The sequence below is a fragment of the Oryctolagus cuniculus genome, chromosome 16 (genome assembly GCF_051225735.1).
Source record: "Oryctolagus cuniculus isolate XC-2025 breed Fujian yellow rabbit chromosome 16, ASM5122573v1, whole genome shotgun sequence".
NCBI lineage: Eukaryota > Metazoa > Chordata > Mammalia > Lagomorpha > Leporidae > Oryctolagus > Oryctolagus cuniculus.
Genome location: NC_142882.1, coordinates 13,790,121 through 13,818,086, shown reverse-complemented (window position 1 = coordinate 13,818,086; position 27,966 = coordinate 13,790,121). Strand labels below are relative to the sequence as shown.

General features: G+C 39.1%; 1 pseudogene; it reads left to right on the top strand.

Annotated features, from left to right (window-relative positions):
- The first annotated feature begins 10 nt into the window (after window positions 1-10).
- Window positions 11-27,916, top strand: LOC127486256 (vomeronasal type-2 receptor 116-like; annotated as a pseudogene).
- The last annotated feature ends 50 nt before the right edge of the window (window positions 27,917-27,966 follow it).

Here is a 27,966-nt window from a genome sequence, read left to right as displayed (position 1 = left end):
ACTGGAAAATATGTCAGTAGCTGCCAAACTAAATGCCCACAGAGAAAGTCTACAGAAAAAGACACAACCAGACTCTTATGTTCAAGCCAGAAATCTTGTAAGCTCAAGGTTGTGTGTATGTGTTAGGTACGACTGTGACTGCATGTCAGTGTATGTTTGTGCCTGCGCATGTTCTGTCCTATTGGCAATTCTGAAATGTATAGGAGGAAAGAAGATCATGAAATCTGAAGTCCTCACCCTTGTTTTGCTTTCCATAGACTTTTCCATTTGCTCCCAGGCCTTTCAAAGGCAGAGGACAAGCACCAAGATTTTTGTGCCTACCCCATAAGCACATCCCCTGATACAGTTCTGGGGGCCTTGGCCTGGAAGAGACTGTTGGAACACAGGACCATGACTTCCAGTGTCCAGATCTGTCTAGAGAGGTGCCAATCTATTCTGATGCGTGCACTACCTCATTCAATGTTGCTGCCTTGCTTATCACAGTTCCATCTTATGTCTGACATTCAGTTCTTATGGGAAGACAAGAATCTCTATTTCACTTTGTCACCCTTTGTGATGAGCTTCATTCCCTGCCCAATATTTTCATGTTTTACACAGGTTATACCCTGTATCAGTGTGAAATACACTTTTCTCATAACATTCACTCAGACTTTTTGCATTAGTATATTTCCAGTTGCTTATAATAAGATGGGAATTTTACAAGTATATATTCATCAGTCTTCAAGTTTTCTACTAACTTTGTCATAGTACAGAACTTAATAGATATGATCCAACATGGGAAACAGGATACACAGCAAACTCATATAATGGCAAATGCTCTAAACAGCACTCTGGCCTCAGAATCAGCCCTTAACTCATTCAGATCTGGCTAAAAAGCCCAGGAGAGTTTCTCAGGCATGGAAAGCCAAGACACCTTGGCAAAAAATGACCCAAATGAAAGATTTCTGTGAGTGAGATTCCAGTGAAAAGAACGAGCCATCAAAGAAGAAGGTACCTTTCTCTGAAGGGAGGAGAGAACTTCCACTTTGATTATGGCCTTGTCTAAATAAGGTCAGGGTTTTTGAACTCAAGAGGCTTCCATTGCCTAGGCAGCTCACGACAAGAGCCTTGGGTGATCACTCACGTCATAAATAAGAGTGCCAATTGCTAAATCAACAACAGGAGTCACTGTGCACTTGCTCCCCATGTAGAATTTCTGTCCTTCATGTGTTGTACTACGAGAATTAATGGTAAAACTAGTACTAAAATAGTACTTTGTATTTTGTGTGCCTGTGTGGGTGCAAACTGTTGAACTCTTTATGTAGTATATACTAAGCTGATCTTCTGTATATAAAAATAATTTAAAATGAATCTGGGCCAGTGCTGTGACTCACTAGGCTAATCCTCCACCTGTGGCACTGGCACCCCAGGGTCTAGTCCTGGTTGGGGCAGCGGTTCTGTCCCGATTCCTTCTTTCCCAGTCCAGCTCTCTGCTGTGGCCCACGAAGGCAGTGGAGGATGGCCCAAGTGCTTGGGCCTTGCACCCACATGGGAGACCAGCAGGAAGCACCTGGCTCCTGGCTTCAGATTGGCACAGCATGCCAGCCATTTGGGGGGTGAACCAACGGAAAACGAAGACCTCTCTCTCTCTCTCTCTCATTAACTCTCCCTGTCAATAAAATAAAATAAAATGAATCTTAATGAAGAATGTGATGGGAGAGGGAGTAGGAGATGGGATGGTTTGTGAGTGGGAGGGTGGTTATGGTGGAAAAACCACTATAATCCAAAAGTTGTACTTTGGAAATTTATATTTATTAAATAAAACTTGTCTAAAAAATACATAAAATGACTCAATAGAAGACATCCGCAAAGTAATTTTTATACCAGATCTATTAGTGTCCCACAGGTGAGTACTCTCTGTGATCAGAAATCCAATTTTAGTCAGGGGTGTATGGGAAAGCAACACCTTTTAGACCACAGGAGAAAATTTTAAATTCATGTGTAAAGATAATACATACAACACAGTATGACAAAATAGAAAAGTACCTTTATACTAAAGATGAAACACTGAAAACTTGAAACTGAAAATACTTCATATGAAGGAACAAAACTGAAATGGCACTTTATTAGTTAATTCAATATTGAAAACTAAAAAATAATGTATTCCAACTGAAGAAATGATTGGATAAATATATTTCTTCCCATATAATTAACAAGTAACAATTTTCCTGACATTCAAATTGTGGATAAAATGTAGGAAATAAGGTAAAGTCCAGAATTCCAAGGAAAGCTGAGCAAAACAACTCATAGTGAGAAAACAGAACAACTGTTTTCTTATTCACAATAACATAAACCTATCTTAAATTCCAAGAACTCATATTTTCAGGCAGGGAATATGGGAAAATACAGAGAACGTTCAATTGCCAAATGTGAAAAGACAAAGGTAAATTCAGTATCCAGGAAATCAATCAATAGAAGCAAAGTAAACACTGTAAATTCTCTGATACCAGAAGTCCTGAATTGGATGCATTTGTTTCACTGAAAATCTAACTTAATAAACCTATTTGACAAGAGTTGATATACAAGAGTAGAAAATTATCAAAAAGGCTGGGAAAATCACACTGGTGAATATGGTCAGAGATGATAATACTCTCACATATATGAACAAGTGGCAAACAAAGTTCTATTCAAACTATTCCAGAACTTACAGGAAACAGAGATGAACCTTGGTTTCTGTTCTTACGCAAAAATGACCTATCACATGGGAGTCTACCAAAGCTTTCCCAAAGGGCTCATGAAGATGAAGCGGTGCACGGACACAGTTTGCCTCCGAGAAGTCAGAGGGACATTACACGATCCTCCAGGGACCCTGAAGCATCACTAACACCCTGAATCCAGACTTGGCTACCTCAGGGTTTGGCTGTGAAACTGCACTGAAAGACAGGCTATCACCCTTCTCTCTAAATCTGCTACTTCATTTAGGTGGTTAGGGAAGAACTGCCCAAACATGTTGGCCTTTTATTTTGCCATCCAGGAGATCAATAAGGACCGCCAATACCACCCCAATCTATCCATGTGATTCCAAATCTCAATACCTTTGTCATGGACCAATTCATCCTTAGGAATGTTTTGCATTTTCTTTACAAAGAGCATTTACTCCCCCTAACTATAACTGCCATACACAATACAAAGCACTTGCTGTCGTTGCTGGAACCCTGTCAGCAGTTTCTGCCTAGACCAAAACACGTTGGAACTCTAAAAACCCCAACGGCAAATGGATTCCTAATTCTAAAAAGCCATATGTGAATCTCCACCCACACCATTCTCTTGCATCTGATGAAAGGGAAATGTAGAAGCCAAGGATGGGTATCCTACCATGGCATAAAACATATCCCAGAGAGTTGGCTGGATTCTGAGAATATTGACAAGTGGAAGAAGTAATACAGGTAGGAAGCAGTGCAACCTGAGAGACCCCATTCTTATTCCTATCTGGGGTTAATATACCTATTTGCACCTTCTGTGAATATTGGCTATTGACTAATCACAGAACTGTGGTTCATAAGCAATATTTACAGCACACAAAAATGTCTTGTCCTAAGACAAGACTCTCTTAGAAGGCATCCAGGGACCAAGGGTTGTTCGATGTGTAGAGGTAAAGACCTGGACATCTGGTTTCCACTTCAGATGAAGCTGAGGGCCGTGCTAGTCCTGAAGATTCCCCAAAGAGCATTTAAGGCTCAGTTACAGTTACACTGGAATTCACACACTCATCTGCCCAAGCCCAAGCCTGCCACAATCTCTTCCACAAAAGCAGATTTCATCAAAGCACACCCAGTGAACATTCCCATTACAACCTCTTACTGTTTTGTTTGAGAGGCAGAGAAACAGGGAGAGAAAGACAGAGAGCTCCTATCTGCTGTTTTCTCACTAAAAGCACACATCAATGGCAGAAGTCCATCTGGCTCTGGTAAGAAACCAAGAGCCAGGCACTCAATAGAAGTCTCCAATATTGGTGTTAGGAATCCAACTACATGGGCCATTTCTGCTGACTCCAATGGTCTGCATTAGCATCTCAGAGATTCTTAATGGAAGAACCATTTCAAACATGCCACAGTCAGGACATATAACTGCCAAACACAGAATACAGTAGCTTTGGAGGGTTCTGGGCTAGAAATTGATTGTTTTTCAAAAGGTAACTCAGGTTATGCTGTGGTGACACATGAACCCCAAAGTTGTAAGACATTAATGCAGTAAAGATTTACATTAGTCACGGAGTGAACATATAACAGTAGTTGCTGAGAGAGGGGGTTGTGCTCCCCAAAAACAAGAGGAGAAAATAAGGGAAAGACCACTGTCCTGATGATGCTACATGCAATGTTCATGTCTTCCTCAGTCGGAATTCTAAAGCATACACAGCCTCGGTGATGGTGCATTTTTTCTTTCATGCTATGAGTGGGGAGTCACTCTTCCTAAAGCACTGGGCATGTGAAATGTGATCTTATCTGTGCTCACAATGATGTAGAACAGCATGGGGACTGCCTCACCCACAACAATGCCCCACGGTGCTGCCACGATCTACATCTTCCCAATGTGCAAAAGCACTTTTCCACAATGTGTACAATGACAAGATTATTCACATCACCATGTAGTATGTGCATATTTGTAGAAGACATGCTCATGCTCATCTTGAAAGCAATATCACTACAATATCTGGATGCCTTTTTTCCAGGAGTTATAGATGGATTTTTATGAAATTTATACCTTTATTATTTGAATCCATCGCTTATGTGTAGAATATATTTAAGAAATATATTTAATTTTCTTTATATATAATTAATTTATTATTATATGTATATATTTATATAATTATTTACATATTTATATAATTATATGATAATATATATTATATAGTTATTATATATTATATTAATATTACATTAATTATATAATGCATTAACTAATACATTGATATTAATATAATATATAATAATTATATAATAATATTTATATATTTATATATTGTATAAATAATAAATAATAAATATATTTATATAATAATATCTTAAAGAAAATTCTATAGAAGATCAATGCTTCTATAGATTATATATGCTTCTATTGAATTAATATAATATATATTATATATATTATATAATTAATATAATATATATTATGTATACTATATAATATATACATTATAATATAATATATAATATACATATTATTATATAATTATTATATAATTAATTAAATGAATTAAAGTCTAGAGAAAACGCAAATACCCAGATGTAAAATTTAACCTCAGAAAGTTTATTTCACCATCTAATGTCTATTTGCACTTATAATAATATTATTTCAAATACTCTGTGTTCTTATTTAGTCCTTAGAAAAGAAGTGAATTTGTCAAAGGATTCCAATGATATATTCCTAATATATCCTACATCAGGCATCATGTGATCCAGAAGAAAAGGGTTAATTCACAGTATAGATAATTTCAATATAGTCAGAAGATTTGGAAGTTTTCTTTTTGGTCATACCCAGATTCCCATAATATCAAAGAAAATCACACTCAATAAATAGTCCAATGATAGAGACAGAAAATAATCTTTATAATATGATATGTGTACATAAAATTGCATTTTTACATTTTTGTAAGTTTGAGCCTACCAGGTAATACAAGGTGTCTATAAACAGGATTTGTGAAATCTGAAAAAAAATCCCTGGATTTATTTGTAATTGTTGAACAAAAAACATCTTGAATTTCAATTCTGAACTAAAATGAAATTATTTTAAAAAACCTAATCCTGTATGTTCACACTTGTGTGAGCTACACAAATTAATATTAATATCTCCATCCATGTTTTGCTTATGTTATTGAAGTACTAAATTAGCTTCCTTAAAGTTGCAACCAAAGCTTTGTGGAATGGACTCTACAACAACTCATACCCTAACCACCCTTGCAATTACTTCATACACTTTTTTCTTTGGACAGGAAGAGTAGACAGTGAGAGAGAAAGAGAGACAGAGAGAAAGGTCTTCCTTTTCCGTTGGTTCACCCCACAATGGCTGCTGAGGCCTGCGCACTGCACTGATCCGAAGCCAGGAGCCAGGTGCTTTCCCTGGTCTCCCATGCAGGTGCAGGGCCCAAGGACCTGGGCCATCCTCCACTTCCCTCCCAGGCCACAACAGAGAGCTGGACTGGAAGAGGAGCAACCAGCACAGAATCCCACACCCTGACTGGGACTAGAACCTGGGGTGCTGGCACCTCAGGCAGAGGATTAGCCTACTGAGTCGCAGTGCTGGCCCATACACTTTTCTTGATTGAGTTAAAACAATTCCCAGTTTGTTGCAAGGGTGCATGAACAATCAATTTCTCACAATTTAAACTCATGAAATGGTGGCCTCAAATATACAAAAAAAAAAAAAAAAAAAAAAAAAAAAAAACTACACTTCAACCAAAAAGAAACCTTGAGAATAGGGAGGTTGAGGAAAAATAAGGACTTTTGAGTACACATGCACCTCTCACCACTCATTGCACTGCTCTCTCTTTCCAATTATGCCTGTCCTACAGCTTCAGTGACTTCCAATGGAAATCCAATTTGCAAACAGTGCTTGGGATGACATATCATTCCATGACCAAGGCACCATTTGGAACACGATGATATCCACAGTGTGTGGATTTTCCTCTGGGTCTTGGGTTGTTGGCTAAAATTGGAGAGTTTCCCTGAAAGAGTGCACATGACCAAGCCTTGGTCACCAGTGAAGAGATGATAGAACGGCCTACTGCATTCAAGAAAGTGTGGCTTCATGAGATGAATTAGAAACAGAGGAAGGTGAGAGGAGTTGAAGTGTGAAACTTTGAAATATGCATTTAATTCTCACTTCACATGTATGCATAAAATATGAAGTTTCTCACACATGTCCTCAGCCAGTGTCTATTAGACGTGGAAGGTGGTATCAGCAGTGGAGAGAATGATAGGAACATGAAGAAAAAAGCAAATTAAGTAGACAGAGGCACACACACAAACACATAGATGCTACATATTTTCCTGTACACATTCTGAAATGCTTAATCATATATGGTGAGAATCATTACTGTATTTTGATGCACTATGGACTCAAGCAGATTACACAAGAAGATGTGTAAGTGGATTAACTTTGTGGAGGGGTCGGTTTGGGGATGAACTTCTGCCCTTCTCTGGATATGCATACTCATTGGCAAATCATGAAGCCCATTTCTCCATTTGAATACTGCAGGCCTGGGAGAGACATTAGGCACAGCCATGAAGAGACTTTCTATTATACACATAGGGTCATCAGTGGTGAATGTGACCTTTGGTCTTCTCTATGAAGAATCATGTGAAATAGTGAAACTGATTTTTTTTTAATTCCAACACTAATTTTTCTACAATTACCAAATCCCAAAAACAGGCGACTGACCTAACAATGCTTGGCCCCTATGCACACAGGTTTACAGAGCTATATCCCACAATGCTGCAGGGACAAAATAGAGTCCAAAGCATGTTTTTCCAAAGCTGTTTTTCCCACAGTGGAGAGTGGCAGGTGCATAGCCTCAGGTGATGCCATGAGTTCTGGGATGGGACAGAAGTTTAGCAATGAAAATATATAGAAGTCAGAGCTCATCTGATCTTAGGAACATTAAGGCAAGGCCTCAGCCCTGTGACTCCCTTTGAAATGTCTTCCTTGTGATTCTAGCGGTGTCCCTGTGTGACTCAGTAGACTAGCACACACTCTTTATAGGTTGAGGGCATACATGTAGGTGTGCCTACATAGAGATCTATTCTCCCTGCAGGGGGATGAGACAGAAGATATAATCCAAAAGAATTTTTTCCTAATATCAGAGACTTTCCTAATAACAGAGACTTTAACTTTATGTTGGGTTGAGTTGACATGTTCTTTACTGTGATTTTTCTCAACATACTCCTGAATCCTTTATACAGTTCACAGGACATACCTCCCTGGAACTGTGATAATTCCATGAGGTCAAGTGTCTACAGAGATGGAGACCTGGTACTGGGTGGGTTTTTCCCCCTTTACTTCCTGGAACCAGAATCAGACATGGTCCGGTTATCTTTTTTTATCCAGGCCAAAGGATAAAATGACAGTAAACTGGTAAGTCCAACATTGAGTTATGTGTTAACTGTGGTTCAGACTGCAGTGAGTGTGTGCTTGTATTGGTTAATCTGCTTAAGAATTCTAAAACATGTACACAGAAGTTTCAGGAATGCAGATCAATGAAGGCTGGTGTTCCTTCCCTTTCAATTTTACTTTTTTCTCTACTCCTTCATGGGAGGAGAGAGAGATGGATATATTTTGTATTCATCTGATATCCTGAACAGACTCCTAGAATCTTGAAATTAATGAGACAAATGGAACTCCAGCCCATATCCCCATCCCCACCCCTGCCTGCCCCATCCAAAACCCATGGAACAGAGAATGGCCTGAGGACAGTGTTATATCTAAGGCACTCACTCTAGGTGTCATTACTAACAAATGTGCCTGGTAGAGAAGCTGTTTTTGTCTGAGATCCACCACCTGACATACACACTGCCTCCCATACATCAACACTTGCAATCTACTCAATGGAAGTCTTTTGGGAACCTGCCCCTGAAAATAAATCTTTACTCTTTAATCTATGGTATTCTGTATGGGAACTTTGAGAATTTCTTTTGCTCAGGAGGAGCCCATGCCACAAGCATAGATGCCTGTTGTGGAGACTGCATAGAAATTGATTTGTTATCATCCATTGACTGGCACCTTTCACTGCACAATGTTTCCATGTTTTATCCATTTTGTGGCTTTTATCAACCTGTAGCATACTTTTCTCATACTATTTTTTAAAGATTTATTTATTTATTTGAAAGTCAGAGTTACACAGAGAGAGGAGAGGCAGAGAGAGGTCTTCCATCTATTGGTTCATTCCCCAGTTGGCTGCAATGGCCAGAGCTGTGCCAATCTGAAGCCAGGAGCCAGCAGCCTCCTTGGAGTCTCCTACATTTGTGCAGAGGCCCAAGCACTTGGGCTATCTACTGCTTTCCCAGCCCATAACAGAGACCTGGATTGGAAGTGGAGCAGCCAGGACCTGAACTGGCAATCATATGGGATGCCAACATTGCAGGCGGCAGCTTTATGGGGTATGCCACACTGCCGGCCCCCTTCTCATAATATCGTAACAGCTAGGTCTACATTTGGTATCAAGATACTTGTGCTTACTTATTATTGATGTAAAATATTGATGTAAATTATTGATGTAACTATTAAGAATACATGTTTTTCTTTATTATCAAAATTCTATTCAGTCTTTTTTATACAACTTATTTCATATGATTTATATCTCACAACTTGGAAAACCTAAACCTTATGAATGTTAGGATATACTGAACAAAATATTGGTTATTCATCAAATAATTTACCAAGCACCTCTCATGTGACAAACTAAACACGCTATGCATGGTTACAGTATGCATCATGAAATTAGTGGATGTCTACATGTGAGACAGACTTATTTTATCTAGAATGATCACACATCCTGGTTTGCTTCCTACAGCCTATTTATGCCAATAATCCTTGTGTATTCATTAATATCATCCTATATTATTGTTAAAAGTGTACCAGTTTGGAAGGTCAATTACATGGTCACTGTAGATACTGGAAGGAGTATGAGAACTGTTTACAGAAAGGAGATAAAGTTCTGACTGTGCCTTCTCTCTGTTGATGACATCAAGCCTTATGTTCTTCATCTGCTAATTAAGGATATTACTACTACAAAACAAAATTCTTATTATGATAAAGTTAAAGGTTTATAAAATGCTTGTTCCCCCACCAGCAAGTGTCCAGCATCTTTGTAGATGAAATGTAATTACTTCATATGTATTTACTAAGAATATATGTTTTTCAATGTTCTGAATATAAACTTTACCATTGGTGTTACCTATAAACTAAATATTTGGCAAAATTGATCAATGAAGCAATCATAGACTTGTTCTGCCTCTAGACATCATATTCTAAAATCAATCTTGCTTTATCATCAAATTTTTAAACATCTTCCAAGTTTAAAAAATATTTCATACACAAGTACTTTTGCACATTTTTATGAAACAAGGCCATATTTCAAAACATGGATCCTGTGTCAAATCACCATTCTAAACTGCTTTAAGTTCCATGTTTTGTGAAATAATAGCATCGAGATCACTAAGTGGAATCTAATTAAAAACATTTCTTATATTTTAAATTTGTTTCAAGGTTATAGGAATCACAGTAATAGTTTGGAGAGATCTCTATTTTATTATCACTGCAGCTTATTGCATACACTTGAAAGATGAGTTAAGAACACTGAAAAAATTTGGGTTTTGAGTGAGATGTCAGTCATGAATACACATATCTAGCACTAATGCTTATGATCTCTATAGGATTTTTATCAACTTTGTACATGGTCCAGAACTTAATACTGGGCAGGCATGTATTTGGGGGAAAAAGAAGCAAACTTCTCAGCTTTCAACTGACAGCAAGAGCTACAAGTAACCAAGCACTGAAAAATAAAGCCCTTCATGAAATAATTAATTGCATTTAAGCAGAATGATTAAAAGCAAGAAACATTTCAATTAATGCTATTAATTTGCCATTCAAATAAGTAAATCTAAGAACTAAACAGACTTCAGTAGCATATAGATAGAGAAATAGATAAAATGGAATTTCGTGCATGAGGAAAAGAGTGAATTAAAATAAACATTGTAAGTATTCTGACAATTTGAAATTCTGAATGAAATGCTCATTTTCAAGACAAACATAACTGAATGAAAATACTTCTGTTGGTATTTGTATATTATAACAGAAAATTACAGAAAGGGCTCATGAAAATCCCTATGGTGAATAGATTAGAGATGCTTCCAAACGCTAAAATGACTGACAAGTCAGAGATGCTTGCCTCTTGGGTTCCATCCCTAAGTAAAAGTGAAATCCCATGTTGGGACACATCAAGGCTTTCCTGAAGGACTAGGGAAGGTGAGTGTGATCATGGACACAGTTTGCTTCAGAGGAATCTGAGGGTCATTCCAAAATCTTCTAAGAGCCCTTGGAACCTCACTCACACCTCCTCCATGTGCCAGAGCTGAGGCACCACAGTGTGGAAGCCTGAGTCTGACCATTGCTGCCTCAGGGTGTGGCTGTGTTGTTGCTCTAAATTCCATAGTCTCACCCTTCTCCCTGATGCTGCCCCTCTCTTTAGGTGGCTGTGGAAGAACTACCAATATGTGCTGGCCTTCCACTTTGCTATCCAGGAGATCAATAAGGACCCCCAGCTCCTCCCCAACCTGACCCTGGGTTTCCAGCTCTACAATTCTGTTACCAGTGATCAGTTCACCCTGAGGAGCACTCTGCACTGGCTGACTGGAAACATTCATTTCATCCCTAACTACACCTGCCAGACACAAGGCAAGACGGTTGCCATAATTGCTGGAACCATGTCAGCATTTTCAGCTGAAATTGGAACAATGTTGGAGCTGTACAAAACCCCACAGGTAAATATGTTGTGAATTCTGGTGAGGAATTCTGCCATCTCCCACCACACATGTCCAATTTGAAGCAAGGGTCATGTGGAACACAACTGCACATATAGCACCACGATTTGAAACAGATTCTGGGGAATTCCTTAGATTGTGAGAGAGATCACTGTCTAGGCCCAATGTATCCATCCCCACCTGCTGAGAAAGTTGACTGCTGACTATTGACAGGAAATACCCACAGCGCAGAGATATCCTAGGAAGACTGAATGTTAGACATGGGTATATCAAGACCTGGGCCCAGACTTTCCATTTGGAACCCACTGAGGTCCATGACAGTCCCGAAGATCATCAAGGAGTGTTTGGGGCTGAGTTACACTTAGATGAGATTTTACCCTCTCCTATACCTAATCCTGACTTCCTCACATTCAGCAGATTCCTTCACAGGACTCCCAGTTCACTTCCATGTGCAACTAAGATATTTAGATCTTAGTGTTTGACAGAATAAAAAACAAATACAGGCAGACAGTGTGCACCCATTCACAGTATAATCACAAAATAGCCACCATAGTGCTGGTGCTCACTGGCCATGGTGAAAGTACTCAATCCAAATCTTACAAGTAGGTGTTAGGAAACCAATCACATAACCAATCAAGCTGCTTCCCAGGGCCTGTATTCACATTTCCAGGATTCTGAATGGAGACCCACTACAAAGAGGTAGCAATCTGCACACATTACCATCAAGCTCAGACTGCAATAGCTGTGGTCTGAAAAGCAATTTTATGTATACTCAGAGATGATAGGTGAATAAATTTTTCAAGACAATTTAGGATATGCTGTGAAAACAAATGAAATTCAAAGTATCAGGAGATCAACCCACACAAAATATTTGTCCCCGAGGAAACACACAACACCAGTTGCAGTGGGAGCTGTTCTCCACATGTCTCATGAGGTGAGAGGTGGGAAAGACCAATGTCCTGGTGATTCTGAATCCAAAATACATGCCTTCTTCTTCCTAAATATACATGAAGAACGTGGGTATCTTACACATTATCTTTCATGCTATGCATGAAGATGTACATTTCTTCTGCTAAAAGCAACAGGCATTGAAGCACAGTTACTCTGATCCCAAGTGATAGAATTTTCTTATGCCTACACATGATATTTCTTCATAGGACTTTTTTTAAATCACTTCCCAAGACAGAAAACTCAAAACCCACAAAAGTCAAATCACAGCGGTTTTCTTTCCATTCAGATCACATATGGCCCTTTTGATCCCATGCTAAGTGAGAGAGACAAGTTTCCATCGCTCTATCAGATGGCCACAAGTGACAGCTCTCTGGCCCGTGGAATGCTCTCCTTGTTACTACATTTTGGCTGGATTTGGGTGGTGATCTTTGTATCTAATGATATTAAAGGAGAGAAGTTCCTTTGGGATATTCAAACTGAGATGGTAAAGGAAGGTGTCTGCTGGGCCAATATAATAAAGCTCCCAGACACTAAGTCAAGATATGAAAAAACTGAAATGTCCTTCCTAGCAAGGCTTCGAATTTCATCAGCAAATGTGCATATTCTATATGGTGATGTGAGGAGTCTCTATACCATGGAATTTCTAAGCAAATACTATTTAACCCTGGGGAAGGTGTGGATCATGGCTACAAAGTGGGAGATAGTTGTGAAGGAGACAGACCACGTGCTGCACTCTTTTCATGGAGGCTTCTCATTTTCACACCACAAGGGGGAAATCCCTGGCCTCAACCACTTTGTCAAGACAGTGGACCCTTCCCACTACCCAGAAGATTTCTTCCTCAGTCAACTATGGCTTCATGCTTTTCACTGCTTACCTCCTGGGCCACTTTGTGGAACAATTGGAGTCTGCCCACCAAATGCTTCCTTTGAGTTTTTCCCAGGACGCATTGACATGCTGACCATATCTGACTCCAGCTATTTCATCTACAATGCTGTGTATGCAGTGACCCATGCCCTCCATAAGATGCTTTCAGAGCAAATGGAAAAGGGATCTCCAGGAGATGCAACTCAACCAAGGATTTTTCCATGGCAGGTAAACATCTCCCAGAACAGGACATTTATTGAACATCTGTTTGCATCCTCAGGTATTTTTATTGCAGTACCACATGACCATGTTTTCATGTTGAGATTGCCATGATCAGGTATAATGGAGAGTGGGTTCTTTCACAACAGACTGGGCATAGATACATCTGTAATTGCTATCTGTGTGTGGAGAATTTGTTATCTGCTATGGAACATTTTAAATATATTTTCTGCTATGCAACATGTTAAAAATAATTTTAAAATGGTCTATATGCTAAGAAATGCACATAAGTCTACAGATAAAAGAGTTTTTTATCATCTGATCATACTACAACCAACACCCATATTAATAACATAGCATTACTGGTACTGCAAGAGTCCTCAGTAGCAACCACTTAATTTTTTTTAATGTGTGAAAGAGGAACATATTGTCAATAATATGATTTGATTTATTTTTTTATTTTTTTTTTACAGGTAGAGTGGACAGTTAGAGAGAGAGAGAGACAGAGAGAAAGGTCTTCCTTTGCCATTGGTGCACCCTCCAATGGCTGCCATGGGTGGTGCACAACACTGATCCGAAGGCAGGAGCCAGGTGCTTATCCTGGTCTCCAATGGGGTGCAGGGCCCAAGCACTTGGGCCATCCTCCACTGCACTCCCGGGCCACAGCAGAGAGCTGGCCTGGAAGGGGGGCAACCGGGACAGAATCTGGTGCCCTGACTGGGACTAGAACCCTGTGTGCTGGCGCCGCTAGGTGCAGGATTAGCCTATTGAGCCATGGCGCCGGCCTATGATTTGATTTAGCAAAGCACTGCTTATAATTACATAGGAAATTATCTAAAGTCCACACAATTTTATACTCATATATTAACTAACACAAATGAGAGGAAACATAATATTTTTGTACCTCTGGCTTATGTAATTTACTGTGATGACCTCCAGTTTTAAATGTCAAGATTTCATTCTTAATTATGGCTGTGTAGTATTCATATATGTGAGATGATATAATATGATATTTTATATATATATAAGTATCTCACCAATTCCTTCTCCCAGCCATCAGTTGATGGACCTCTAGATGATTCTACATCTTATGTGTTGTGCATTGAGCTTCTATAAAGTTGGGAGTGTAGGAGACTCTTTCTTGTGCTGATTTCAATTCATTTGGATACATTCCCAGGTCTGAGACAACTAGGCCATGTTGTAGAACCAATATTGGTTTTCTGAGGAGTTCCTCTATTGTCTTCCATTATGTTTGTACTGGCTTATAATCCTTCCCATCAACATTGTATTGGGGTACCTTTTTTTCCTGATCCTCAGCAGAATTTGCTATTTTTCAAATTTTGGATAATATTCATTCAAAGTGGGGTGAAGTGAAATCCCACGTTAGTTTTTATTGGTGCTTCCCTGATGGTTAGTGATCATGAACCTCTTTTCATGTTTCTCTTGGGCATTTGTATTTCATCCTGTGAAAAAATCCCTGTTCATATCCTTAGTTCATTTCTTAACTAGATTGTTGGTTATGTTGTTGTTAAGTTTCTTGAATTCCTTATACATCTGGAGATTAATACTTTATTGGAACCATGTTTTGCAAATATTTTTTCCCATTTTGTAAGTAGTGTCTTCGCTTAGATGAGTGTGTCTTTTGCTGATGAGAAGTTACTTAGCTTAATGTATATTCTTGCCTTTATTGCCTTTACTTCTTGGATTTTATCCAAGAAATTCTTGCCAGGGAAATGACTTGTAGTGTTTCCCCAATGTTTGCCTCTTGTAATTTGATGGTTTCAGGTTTTAGGTTTAGATCCTTGATAAATTATGAGTTGATATTTGTATAGGGTATGAGGTAGCAGTCTGATTTAAAATCTCTGCATGTGGAAATCCAAATGTCTGCATTTGTTGATGAGACTTAATCTAGGGAGTGAGTTTAGCTCCATGTAACATTTTCAATACAGATTCTATAATGACATATCATAGAATAATGTTTCTCAGAGTATAGTGCAATGTTTAGAATATCCTAACACAGCTCATTACAAAGACTGGGAAGAAAAAATGATCAAAAGTACTCTTTTTGTTGGAATGTATGTAAGGTTAGGAAATGTGGACTCTGGACATATCCCACAACAACTATATACCCTATAATAATATCCCCTACAGGTGTGCTGTAGTCCACGCCCTCTGTGAGACATTACTGGGGCAAATAGCAGTGGGGTGCACATTTTATCATAAAATGACTCTGAAACAGGAAAATATCCTGATCAAATTATTTGAGTAAATCAAATAAATTGAATGTCTCACAGAAGATAAATATATATTCTATATTATACATATATGTAAATTAAATTGACTTCAGCATGTTTACTTCACTATGTAATTTCTGGGATTACATCCAATATTAATTAACATCCTATTTGTGATTTGATAGACTCACATTTTAAAAGTAAATGTACTGGCCGAGAAGGCTTACAAATATAAGATTAGAGAATATTTATGAAGTTCTTGGTTCAAATTAGTGAAGACATAATGATAGTCCTTTAAAGAATTGGCTGTCCCACAACAGGTGTCAGGAGACTCTGAAAGTCAAGAGTTAATACACACTGTTCAGATACTAACTGCCATCAGGGTATTTTTTTTTATATAGTAAATAAAAATTTACAAAGTACAACTTTTGCATTGTTGTAGCTTTTTCCCCCATAACCTCTCTCCCACCCATAACCGCCCTATCTCCCACTCCCTCTCCCATCCCACTCTTCATCAAGATTCATTTTCAATTATCTTTATATACAGGTGATCAACTTAGTATATACTAAGTAAAGATTTCAAAAAGACTGCACCCACCCAACCGCACAAGATATAGAGTACTGTTTGACTAGTTGTTTTACTGTTAATTCTTACAGTACAACACTTTAAGGACAGAAATCCTACATGGAGAGCAGGTGCACAGTGACTCCCATTGTTGAGTTAACAATTGACACTCTTATCTATAAGTCAGTAATCACCCGAGGCTCTTGCCATGAGCTGTCAAGGCTTTGGAAGCCTCCTGAGTTCACCAACTCTGATCTTATTTAGTCAAGGCCATATCACAGTGAGGGTCCATTCCTCCCTTCAGAGAAAGGTGCCTCCTTCTTTGATGGCACATTCTTTCTGCTGGGATCTCATTCACCGAGATGTTTCATTCAGGTCATTTTTGCCACAGTGCCTTGGCTTTCCATGCCTGTGAGACTCTCATGGGCCTTTTAGCCAGATCCGAATGCCCCAAGGGTTGATTCTGAGTCTGGAGTGCTGTTCAGGGCATTTGCCATTCTATGAGGCTGCTGTGCATCCTGCTTCCCCCGTAGGATCATTGTCTCCCTTTTAATTCTATCCTTCATTATTTACAGACACTGGTCTTATTTGTGAAATCTCTTTGACAATTATGTACTTAAAATGATCACTTTAACAAGTGAGATGGAATGGGTACATGCCACCTTGATGGGATTGAATTGGAATCCCCTGGCATATTTCTAACTCTACCATTGGAGGTAAGTTGGGTGTGCATGTGCCAAACTGTATATCTCCTCAATCTCTTACTCCCACTCTTATATTTAACAGAGATCACTTTTCTGTTAATTTTAAATGCCTAAGAATAATTGTGTATTAACTAAGGAGTTCAACCAATGGTATTAAGCAGAACAAAAAAATACTAAAAGGAATAAAATAGTAAGTTCTTCCTCAACAGTCAAGACAAGGGCTTATCTGGTCATTGTTTCTCATAGTGTCCATTTCACTTCAACAAGTTTCCCCTTTGGTGCTCAGTTAGTTGTCATCAATAAGTGAGAACATACGATATTTGTCCCTTTGGGACTGGCTTAATTCACTCAGCATGATGATTTCCAGATACCTTCATTTTGTTGCAAATGTCCAGATTTCATTTATTAAACAGCTGTACAGTATTCTGTAGAGTACATATCCCATAATTTCTTTATCCAGTCATCTGTTGATGGGCATTTAGGTTGATTCCATGTCTTAGCTATTGTGAATTGAGCTGCAATAAACATTGAAGTGCACACAGCTCTTTTTTTCCAGTTTAATTTCCTTTGGGTAAATTCCAAGGAGTGTGATGGCTGGGTCATGTGGTAAGGCTATATTCTGGTTACTGAGGACTCTCCAAACTGTCTTCCATAGTGGCTTTATCAGTTTGCCTTCTCACCAACAGTGGATTAGTGTCCCTTTTTCCCCACATCCTCGCCAGCATCTGTTGTTAGTTGATTTCTGTATGTGAGCCATTCTAACTGGGGTGAGGTGAAACCTCATTGTGGTTTTGATTTGCATTTCCCTGATGGCTAGAGATCCTGAGCATTTTTTCATGAGTCTGTTGGCGATTTGGATTTCCTCTTTTGAAAAATGTCTGTTAAGGTCCTTGGCCCATCTTTATATTGGGTTGGTTGTTGTGGAGTTTCTTGATCATTTTATAGAGTCTAGTTGTTAATTCTTTACCAGTCATATAGTTTGCAAATAATTTCTCCCATTGTGTTGGTTGCCTCTTCACTTTCCTGACTATTTCTTTTGCTGTAAAGAAACTTCTCAATTTGAGGTAATCCCATTTGACTATTTTAGCTTTGACTACCTGTGCCTCTGGTGTTTTCTCAAGAATTCTTTGCCTGTTCCAATGTCTTGAAGGGTTTCCCCTATGCTCTCAATTAATTTCATTGTGTTATGGCATATATCTAGATCTTTGATCCATGGTGAGTGGATTTTTGTATATGGTGTATGATGATAGGGGTCTTGTTTCATACTTCAACATGTTGACATCCAGTTTTCACTGCACCATTTGTTGAAGAGGCTGTCCCTGTTCCAGGGGGTTGGTTTTAGCTCCTTTGTTGAATATGAGTTGGTTATAGATGTTTGGATTGATTTCCAGTGTTTCCATTGATCTGTCCATCTGTTTTTGAACCAGTACCAGGCTGTTTTGATAATAACTGCCCTGTAGTATGTCTTGAATTCTGGAATTGTGAATACTCCGGATTTGTTTTTATTGTAAAGGATTGCTTTAGCTATTCACGGTCTCCTGATTCTCCATATGAATTTCAGCATCATTTTTTCTGGGTCTGTGAAGAATGACTTTGGTATTTTGATTGGTATTGCATTGAACCTGTAAATTGCTTTTGGGATAATGGACATTTTGATGATATTGATTCTTCCAATCCATGAACATGGCAGATTTTTCCATTTTTTTGTTTCTTCTTCTATTTCTTTCTTTAGTGTTTTGCAATTTTCCTCATAGAGGTCTTTGATATCCTTGGTTAAATTTATCCCAACGTACTTCAATATTTTGTGGCTATTGTGATTGGGATTTATCTTAGAAGTTCTTGCTCGGCCACAGCATTGTCAGTGTATACAAAGCCTGTTGATTTCTGAGCATTAACTTTGTATCCTGCTACATTACCAAACTCTTCTATGAGATTCAATATTCTCTTACAAAAATTTTTGGGATCCCCTATACATAGGATCATGTCATCTGCTAACGGGGATAGTTTGACTTCCTCTTTTCCCATTTGTATTCCTTTAATTTCTTTTTCTTGCCTAATGTCTCTGGCTAAAGCTTCTAGGACTATATTGAATAGCAATAGTGAGAGTGGGCATCCCTGTCTGATGTCAGTTTCAATGGAAATGCCTCTAACTGTTCCCCATTCAATATGATGCTGGCCATGAGTTTATCATAAATTGCCTTAGTTGTGTTGAGGAATGTTCCTTCTAACCCCAATTTGCTTAAAGTTTCATCATGAAAAGGTATTGTATTTTGTCAAATGCTTTATCTGCTGCTATTGAGATAATCATATGATTTCAGTTTCTCAACTTGTTAATGTGATTGATTCTCGAACACTGAACCATCCCTGCATACCAGGGATAAATCCCACTTGGTTCATGTGAATGATCTTTCTGATGTGTAGTTAGATTCGGTTTGCCAGGATTTTGTTTAGTATTTTTGCATCTATGTTCATCAGGGAGATAGGTCTATAGTTTTCTTTCTCTGCTGTGTCTTTCCAGGGCTTAGGGATTAAGGAAATATTGGTGGCCAGCGTCATGGCTTACTAGGCTAATCTTCTGCCTGCAGCACTGGAACCCCAGGTTCTAGTCCTGGTTGGGGTGCCGGTTCTGCCTGGTTGCTACTCTTCCAGTCCAGCTCTCTGCTGTGGATTGAAAAAGCAGTGGAGGATGGCCAAGTGCTTGGGCCCTGCACCCACACAGGAGACCAGGAGGAAGCACCAGGCTCCTATCTTCAGATCCGTGCAGCACGCCGGCTGCAGTGGCCATCTGGGGGGTGAACCAACGGAAGGAAGACCTTTCTCTCTGTCTCTCTCTCCCACTGTCTAACTCCCCTGTCAAAAAGAAAAGATGATATTGGCTTCATAGAAAGAATTTGGGAGGATTCCCCCCTTTCAATTGTTTTGAATAACTTGAGAAAAACTGGGGTTAGTTGTTCTTCAAAAGTCTGGTAGAATTCAGTGGTGAAGCCATCCAGTCCTGGGCTCTTCTTTTTTGGTAGTGTGTTTATTGCTGATTCAATTTCTTTCATGGTTATGGGTCTGTTTATGTTTTGTATATCTTCATGGCTCAGTTTAGGAAGGTTGTAAGGGTCCAGGAATCTATCCATTTCTTCCAGGTTCCTCAATTTGTTAGCTTACATCTCTTTGTAATGGTTTCTGATGATTCTTTTTATTTCTGTTGTGTCTGTTGTTACATTTCCATTACCATCATTACTTTTATGGATTTGGGTCTTCTCTCTCCTTTTGTCAGTTCGTTGGTCCAATGGTGTGTCTATTTTGTTTATTTTTTCAAAGAACCAGCTCCTGGTTTTGTTGATCTTTTGTATTGTTTTTTTGTTTGTTTGTTTCAATTCTGTTTATTTCTTCTCTAATCTATAGTAGTTCTTTTCTTCTGCCTGGTTTGGGTTGGATTTGCTGCTGTTTCTCTATATCCTTGAGGTGCATTGAGAGGTCATTTATTTGGTTCCTTTCCAGTTTCTTGATGTAGGCACCAATTGCTATAAGCTTTCCTCCTAGCACTGCTTTTACTGTATCCCACAAGTTTTGATAGGTTGTGCTGTCATTTTCATTTGTTTCTAGAAATCCTTTGATTTCTCTTGATTTCTTCTATGACCCACTGTTCATTCAGAATCATGTTGTTCATTCTCCATGTATTTGCATATGGTGTAGAGATTCTTGGGTTGTTGATTTTGAGTTTCACTGTGCTATGGTCTGAGAAGTTGCATGGTATAGTTTCAATTTTTTTGAATTTGTTGAGGCTCCCTTTATGGCCTAGCATATGGTCAATCCTAGAGAACGTTCCATGTACTGGGGAGAAATACGTGAACTCTGTGGCTGTGGGGTGAAAGGTTCTAAAGATATCTATTAGGTCTATTTGGTCTATAGCATCAATTAACTCTGTTGTTTCCTTGTTGAATTTCTGTCTGGTTGATCTGTCCATTGGTGAGAGTGGCATGCTGAATGCCCCTGTAACCATTGTATTTGAATCTATATCTCCCTTTAAGTTCTTTAGTAATTCTTTCAAGTAGTCAGGTGCCCTGTAATTAGGTGCATATACATTTATAATAGTAATGTCTTCATGTTGGATTGATCCTTTAATCATTATATAATGCCCTTCTTTCTCTCTTTTAATAGTTTTTGTGTTAAAGTCTATTTTGTCTGATATTAGGATGGCCACCCCAGCTCTTTTTTGATTTCTGTTAGCTTGAAATATCTTTTTCCACCCTTTCACTTTCAGTCTGCATGCATCTTTGCTGATAAGGTGTGTTTCCTGAAGGCAGCATATAGATAGATTCTCTTTTTTAATTCAATCTGCTAGTCTGTCTCTCTTGGTTGTCGAGTTGAGGCCATTTATATTCACTGTGACTATTATTAAATACTGTCTTTTTCCAGTCATGGTTCCTTAAACAAGCTGTTTATGTATTTTGAGATTTGTTTGTAGTTTAGTTGGCTCATTTTCTACATTCACCTTTTTTTGTAATGAAGTTCTTGTTTCTGTATTTCTGTGTGCAGCACGTCTTTGAGCCAGTGTTGTAGGGTTGGATGTGAGGATACAAATTCCTTCAGTTTCTGTTTGTCGTGGAAAATCTTTATTTTCCCTACATTCATATATGATAGCTTTTCAAGGTATATTATTCTAGGTTGTCATTGTTTGTCTTTTAAAACTTGGAATATATCATGCCATTATCTCCTTGCCTGTAGTGTTTGCGATAAATCTGGGGTGAGTCTGATTAAATTATCCTTGAATGTGATTCATCGTTTCTCTCTGGCACAATTTAGGATTTCTTCTTTGTGTTTCACTGAGCTGAGTGTTGCCACAATGTGTTGCAGTGAATTTCTCTTCTGGTCTAATTTGTTGGGGCTCCTGAGTATTTGTTGAATTTGGTTGTTTCTATTAATTTGCCTCTGTTGGAATTTTTCTGATATTATTTCATTGAAAATGTTATACAAATAGAATTACACATAAACTGTATACACATGTTTATCAGTTTGGACTTGCCAGCAACAGCCAGGGATGTCAGGTTCCAGAAACTTTATTATGAAAAATTATGCTTGGATTTCTAATTTATTTAACAGAATTCATCTGATATTTTATTCAATATTGTTAAACTCTAAAAAAAAATTATTTGAAAATCAAAGTTACTGTAAGAGAGTGAGAGACAGAAAGAGAAAAGGAGACAGATCTTGCATCTGCTGATTCACTCCACAATGGCTGCAAGGACCAGGACTGGGAACACTCTAAGCCAGGATGCAGGAGCTTCAACTGGGTCTCTCATGTGAGTGTAGGAGCCCAGGCAGTTGGACCATCATCTAATGATTTCCCATGTACATTGGCAGAGACCTGAACCAGCAGTAGAACAACAGTAATTTAACCAGCACTCACAGGGATGCTGGGCACTGTGGACAGCAGCTTCACCTGCTGCACCACAAGGCCAGCCCAAATTTGCTAAAGTAAAAAAATATTGATATGAACATAATAGATTTCATGTATTTCATAGATACATTTCTAAGAAGATATCCATTCTTCCTTCCCTCCCTCTCTCATTCTCCCCTCCTTCCTTTCTTTTTAATTTTTGCAAAAATAGCATTTCAATTTGCTTTATAATCACAGGTGTAATGCCACAGTAATCATAATGATTCATAAATGAAAAGTAGAAAGACCATGTTCCACAGGAACTTACACAAGATGATAAGCAAAAATGAAATCCAAGATATCAGTTTCATTTTGATACATGGTGGGGTTTTTCTTCGCATCTATAGTAACTACTACACATCACAGAAAACAAATTGTATTTTCTGATTGGAACTGGTTTATTTCAGTAAGCATAAGCATAAAGGTCTCCAGTTGCATCCATTTTTTGTCAAAGAGAGGATTTCATTCTATTTGGTAGGGGGTATATTTTGAAAAGTGCACATGTTTGCACTCACCTATGGAACCATCACAATAATCAAGATATCACATATATAAAGCCATGTTGTTTACATTTGGAAAACTAAGATGAGCTTTCCTAAACCTCTAACGATCTTTCATGGTCAGCCACCCTGTGGGACACATCCTGTGATTTCTCTGGATTCAAATGGTCCCCATCATTTTAATGGGTGTTGGGGGGTAGAATTCCCTGCATTTGAACAATGATATGATGATCATTCAGACAAAAGTCAGCCTCCACCAAATAGAAAACCTGAGGATACACAGGAGGCAAAAGAAGGATTTCTCAGTCATATGCAGCTCCCACCTCTCATCTGAATGTTCTCCCTCTTTCCAATTGTGCCTCCCCTCCAGCTTCATCCACTCCTGAAGAAAATCCAATTTACCAACAGTGCTGGGGAGGATATTTCCTTCCATGAAACAAGACACCATATGGCACATTATGATATCCACAACATTGTGAATTTTCCTGCTGGATTTCGGTTGCTGATTAAAATCGGGGAGTTCTCCTCTGAGAGTGCACATGACCAAGGCTTGGTCCTCAATGAAGAGATGATAGAATAGCCTATAGCATTCAAGAAGGTGTGGATCCATGGAAATATTCGATACATACAGAGGGTCTGAGAGGAGATTAAGTGCGAGATTTTAAATAAGCATTCAATTCTCAATTATCATCTTGGCTTCAAAAGATATGGTGTCCCTTACACATATATGAGTCAATGTGTATTAGAAGTTTATGTTTGTATTAGTTATTGCTGTTTTTACTTTGGAAATAATTATGCATTCAGATGTTGAGTGACTAAAATGAGCAATGTTAATGAATAGAGATAGATATCAGTATATAGACATAAAATTACAAAATACATGTGTACAGAAATTCTAAATTTTTTCAATTTTTTATTTATATAAGGTGAAAAATTTTCACTTCATGTATATATATAGATATATAGATTTAGAAGAACAGTGATATCTTAAATATGGTGAGAGTCATATATTTTAATGCAGCATGAACACAAGTAAATTATAAGTTGATCTATCCATCGCCTATTTGTAGCAAGCATTCTCATTTTCATTGTCATTGTGGTTGCCAATAAGTGCAGTTTCTTTTCTGCATAGCATCTCACAGCTGTGGTCAAATGTTTTATCATCATTCTACTGTTGAAATCCCCCAGGGAATTTTGTGGGTGATTTGTGTAACTATCATGCTTTATGCCCAAAATGCATTCTTAGTTTCTTGAAATTGATACTCTTCCTGAATCTAGAAGTCCAGAAGAGGATTAGATACACAATCCATATCTTTATAACATTTGCTCATCATTTCTCTGTGGCCTTGTCTTTTTCTGAATACTCAGTCTCAAATATACACATTACAGAATAATGATATGAATGTTAAAGATTTCAGAGGAAGAAATGTAGTAGAAAGAAACAAAGGCCTAGAAGAATAGATCTGGTGATGAACAAAATTACAGCAATCAGGTACCCTCATAATGTTTGGTAGACAATTGACAAACCTGGAATGAGCATCATAGAAACTACAAATTGGATGTATGAAAAAATCAACAAGACAGAGAATGGTGAAGACAGTGATGACCTTCAGAGTGATGGGGCAAATAGAGACATCTTATCACAGTGCCTAATGATGTGCAAAACAATGACCATCGCTTCTCTTTCCCCATCAGACTCCTCAGTCTTTATGTGGCCAGAGGTGTGGTCCAGGATTCAGGAAAATGCCACAGGAAGGAAGAGCTGTCTGCTGCTATATTTGTGTTATTTGTCCAGAGAGAGACATTTCCAATCATACAGGTAGAAAACATGTAACTCACTATGAAAACTCCACCATCTTAACTATTTCTAGATAAAAAGGAAACCAAGAATCTTTATAATGGGATAAGAGTGCCCCATTGTTCTCTATGCACACTTTCACTCACTCTTTCCATATACTTGTTGTATGCTCACTCTCGCCATCTCAGTAGTCTGGTGGTGCTCATCCTCTCTAGCTCAACACTGACACTGATTCTCTCTGATATCCTTCTTTTCCATCCAGTGCTAGATGAGGCTGTCTCAATCTGAGATCTTCTAGTAGGCCTACTAATGTCTGAACAAAAAATATCAGATGAGCATTTGTTAAGGCTCTCTAAGGATTTCTAGAAATCTTGAAATCAAAACTTTTCCATACACACCTGAGAAACAGGGAGCTACTTCACAGGAATTGTGATGGGAATACTGTATTACTTTCTGTGCTGGGTCTTTTACATAGTGCGTGCTGTGTAGTACACATAATGAATGCCTCCCTTTGTCCTTTTGTTTTCTATACTAGAATAAGAGAAAATAAGTGTGAAATATACAGACAAAACATCCTAATAACTATGCAACTACATAACACCTCCAGTCCTCCAGTCCATGAAGCTTGTATGATTACCAACTTAAAACCTGAGAAGCACTTTACTACAAGTGTGGACCAACTAATATCATTTCCTTTCTTTTAAAAAATATTTTTTTAATTTCAAAGAGTTACAGAGGAGAGAGAGAGAGAGAGAGAGAGAGAGAGAGAGAGAGAGAGATTCCATCTACTTATTCAAGCCCCAGACATGCACAATTGACCAGGTTTGGCAAGGCAGATGCCAGCAGCCAGGTTCATTTGGGTCTCCCACATGGGTTCAGGGGACCCAAGTACTTGGGCCATCTTCTGCGGCTTTTTCCAGGCCATTAGCAGGGAGCTGGATTGGAAATGGATTACTGGAACACAAAACAATGTCCATAAGGGATGCTGGCATTGCAGCTGGTGGCTTTACATATCATGCCACAACACTGAATCTACTTTTGTTTCTTAAATTGACATATGATTGAGAGAGAGACATGGTCACCAACTGGCCTGTTCTTAATGACTTCCTTCATGCTGCTGCTGCAGAAGTGTATTACTTCAACAGAGACAATGTGGTGTCCATGTGGTGTTCACATGACTAAAATGATGAACAAGCCATGCTTTCAGTGAAAAGGAGTGGAAAGTTCTCTTTCAATACTGTGATGAAAATATCACTTACTCCCATACAACCATTAAAAAACTAGTAGTGGTGGCGCCGCGGCTCACTAGGCTAATCCTCCGCCTCGTGGCGCCGGCACACTGGGTTCTAGTCCCAGGTGGGGGCGCCGGATTCTGTCCCGGTTGCCCCTCTTCCAGGCCAGCTCTCTGCTGTGGCCAGGGAGTACAGTGGAGGATGGCCTGAGTCCTTGGGCCCTGCACCCCATGGGAGACCAGGATAAGTACCTGGCTCCTGCCATCGGATCAGCGCAGTGTGCCGGCCACAGTGCGCTGGCCGCAGCAGCCATTGGAGGGTGAACCAACGGCAAAGGAAGACCTTAATCTCTGTCTCTCTCTCTCACTGTCCACTCTGCCTGTCAAAAAATTAAAAAAAAATAAAAAAAACTTTAAAAAAAACTAGTAGCAATAATTCTTTTCTATGCAATCACAGCATATCAACATTTATATGGAAAGAGTGATGAGTCCATGCAGGAAATTAGAGTATTGACTGATGTATGGAAGTCCTAGGAGTGATAGATATTTTAAATAGGTCATCTACATTTGAGTATTAAAAAAAAAAAACCTTAAACCTGGTGACTGCAGACAAATATTTTAACCCATGTGAACAAAAGCTTCTCCAGAGAAAAACACTAGGGACAGTAGAGAAGAGGGTTTGGAAGAATCTATGCCCATATGAAATACAGGAAATACATCACTTTGAGAAAATAAAACACTGAAAGAAATATCTCTGAGTGACAAAATGAGTCCCCAGAGCCCCATGTGCTAAGGAGCTTGTTTCAGTGAGCTTCCTACACCTAGAGACGAGCATTCTCTCTGGGTCAGGAGTACAGAAATATACTTTAGTGTGTCCTGGTACACATTAGAGCAGGCTGGACTCACCATGACATTGCAAAGGGGACCATTTTCCTTAACAGGGAAAAAGGAGCAAATTGTGAAGTGGAGACAGTCTTCCTTTTCTCCGCAGATGCAGAGCAGTGCATCCCATGTGCAGATCACGAGTACCCAAACATGGAGAGAAACCGCTGCCTCCCCAAGCTGGTGACATTCTTAGCCTTTGAGGATGACCTGGGGACGGCTCTGGCCTCCGTGGCTCTGTCCTTCTCTGTCCTCACAGCTGCAGTCCTCTGGGTCTTTGTGAAGCACCGAGACACTCCCATCGTCAAGGCCAATAACAGGACCCTCAGCTACATCCTGCTCATCACCCTCCTCCTGTGCTTCCTCTGCTCCTTACTCTTCCTTGGCCGTCCAAACACAGCCACCTGCCTTCTCCAGCAAATAGCATTTGGCCTTGTGTTCACAGTGGCTGTTTCCACCGTGCTGGCCAAGACCATCACTGTGATTCTTGCTTTCAAAGTTACAAAACCTGGAAGAACTATCAGGCGATTGCTGGTATCAGGAGCTTCTAACTTCATCATTCCCATCTGCTCCTTGATCCAAGTGGCTCTCTGTGTCATCTGGTTGGGAATTTCTCCTCCATTTATTGAGTTAGATGCACATTCTGAGCCTGACCACATCATCCTGGTGTGCAATAAGGGTTCAGTCACTGCCTTCTACTGTGTCCTGGGCTACCTGGGCTCCTTGGCCCTGGCAAGCTTCACTGTGGCTTTCCTAGCCAGGAATCTGCCTGACACATTCAATGAAGCCAAGTTCCTGACCTTCAGCATGCTGGTGTTCTGCAGTGTCTGGGTGACCTTCCTTCCTGTCTACCACAGCACCAAGGGGAAGGTCATGGTGGCTGTGGAGATCTTCTCCATCTTGGCCTCCAGTGCAGGGCTCCTGGGCTGCATCTTCCTCCCCAAGTGCTACATTATTCTCATAAAACCTGATAAAAATTCTTTGAAAGCTTTAAAGAACCAACGCAGTTCTAGGGGATCCTGAAATTTTTCTCATGCATTTCTTCACATTTTCAACTTTGTAATCAAAAGGAA